Source organism: Penaeus chinensis, chromosome 27, assembly GCF_019202785.1.
Source record: "Penaeus chinensis breed Huanghai No. 1 chromosome 27, ASM1920278v2, whole genome shotgun sequence".
Lineage (NCBI taxonomy): Eukaryota > Metazoa > Arthropoda > Malacostraca > Decapoda > Penaeidae > Penaeus > Penaeus chinensis.
The window spans coordinates 21,485,102-21,487,601 of NC_061845.1; the positions used below are offsets into that span (position 1 = coordinate 21,485,102).

Sequence of the window (2,500 nt, forward strand, 5' to 3'; positions counted from 1 at the left end):
ATCCTGGAAGAAATTTGCCTTACCAGGTTAAAACATTCTATTCTTTACTTATTCTTCATTCCTTGAATTCTAGAAGTATAAAGTCGTTTTTGCAATCAGACGAGAGATGCTTGAAAAAAGAATACACTGTATTGTCATATGTTGCATATCCGTTTCCTTTTTAGTCACACAGAACACCTATCCATACTACTTCATTCACGTTCTAACACATTTTATACTGCAAAGTGTAAATCTGAGTCAGCCGAGTAAAATGTAGCCTTTATTTTATCTAACCACGTTTTTTCTACGATTTTATTTTATGTATGATTATGAGGACCTAAAATCTACATCCATTTTCTATAACGCATAGAGAGGTCTCTGTGAGGAAATCAACCTACCGTTTTGCAGTTGCTCTTAATTAACTTTAATGCTGAACCAAATTAGGGTCATTAATTGCAGAAATGTTATTAGTGTCATACTAGAATCTTACATTTGTACAGTCGCTAAACATACAGCAACGATTGCAAACCAAACGAGTGGTATCGATGCAGTAATAAATATAATAACTAAATATAGTATTTAGTTATCATTACCGATTAAGGTATTAGCGCACAAAGATGGTATCATTACTTTGAAGGCTCCATTAAATCAGGTAATTCCACTGTTACAGCTGTTAATACGCTACATTTGACAGTGAAGCCAGACAAGGCTATTTGTGACGTCACGATGAACTTTGTTGAATATTGATTTACTTATGGAGGGCTCAGTTGGTTATTAATTGGTACACACTATTGTTGATGAATAGTCAGGAATAGCCTTTTTGCCTTGCCCTACCCATTTCTTATGATAGTGTAAAGATGATACTGCTGCTGCAGCTGATGATGATGATGATGATGATGGTGATGATGTAACAACAATAATAATGGTAGTAATGATAATGCTAATAACAATAACAATAACAGTAACAATAACAATAATAATAACAATGACATTAACAACAACAACAACAACAACAATAATAATAATAATGATAATAATGATAATGGTAGTAATATTAATTACAACAATAATAACGATAATAATGATAACAACAATAATGATAATGATAATAATGATGATGATAACAATAACAGTGATCTTTATCATCATCATCTTCGTCTTTTTTATATAATTATATCATTGATATGATAACGATCACTGTTATTGTTAGCATCATCATTGTTATCATTATTACTACCATTATCATTGTCATCATCATTATTATTATTGTTATCGTTATTATTATTATTATTATCATTATCATTACTATTATCATTATGGTTGTTATTGTTATCATCATCATCATCATCATCATCATCACTATTGTCATCAGTAAATTCTGTACTTGGCTTACATATTCATTATTTATCAAACCAAGGTCACATTTTTTTTTTTCTTTGTCATTTATTTTCGTTGTCACTCATATCAAATTCACACCTTTATGGCATGGCAACAATGAATGACAACTGCAGACACGCGTAAAGGCTTTGGCAGATTAATGCTAGAACGCGCACAGTCGAATCTTTAAGTTATGCAGTAAAAATGTCACGGGAAGGAATAAACTGTGGTATATATAAGTGATTGTAGTAAATTATTAATTTCTGTTATGTACAGTAGACATGAAAGCGAAATGAGAAGTCTGTGAAAAAAATAATAAATCACATATTCAAAAACAATTAAACAGGCATACACACCCACACCCACACCCACACAAAAACAAATGCACACACACACACACACACACACACACACACACACATACACACACACACACGCGCACGCGCGCGCATATATATCTATCTATCTATCGATCTATATATATACATATATATATGTATTTATATGCATGTATGTATATGTTATAAACAGGATAAAAGTCTATGTAGTGTTGTTTTTCATTATCGAAAACAGAGGAAAGAGTTAATGAAAACTTATTTGAGAGGAAACGAAGAAAGCGTTAGGTTTCTACTTCGCTCACGTGTATTCAGTCAGGATCTATGACTGTGCTTGGTATTCTGTCATATTTGGAATCACACCAGTTTGAAATATGTAAAAAAAAATAATCTAGCTCGTATTTACTCATTTTATGCGTATCACGAATTCTGAAACAATCCACAAGCTTGCAATTTACTCGCTCTTCAGACGAGACATTCGTCACTATTTTCTGGAAACGGAAAAAAAAAACCTACCTTGGATATCCAGTTTTCCGGCCGAAGCTGACAATGACCGTCAAACAATGGCATTTGCTAAGGTAAATTTGCCATAAAAAACGGATTTTGATCAAGACAATTTCATGCAGGATGACATACACTGAAAACCAAATTCAAAAATGAAACCTTGTCTCTCTTGTGATACTGTCAATGCCTGTCTGTCCGTCGGTCTTTTGAAGAAGCCGTCTGTATATTAACGTCGTGCATAAACTTCTGAATATAGACTTACATGTTTATGGCCTTGAAATGCGGTGGTAATCACGTTCAGTGTT

The 2,500-nt window shown here is 32.8% G+C and overlaps 1 long non-coding RNA gene across 2 annotated transcripts in view; it reads right to left on the reverse strand.

The window, feature by feature from the left end:
* LOC125039642 overlaps positions 1-2,500 on the reverse strand; it is a 44,210-nt gene that overhangs the window by 8,370 nt on the left and 33,340 nt on the right. For both annotated transcript variants that reach the window (XR_007116132.1, XR_007116133.1), the window contains exon 2: positions 2,458-2,500. This exon is cut by the window's right edge and continues 67 nt beyond it. This is a non-coding gene — a long non-coding RNA (uncharacterized LOC125039642). The remainder of the gene's footprint in view (positions 1-2,457) is intronic.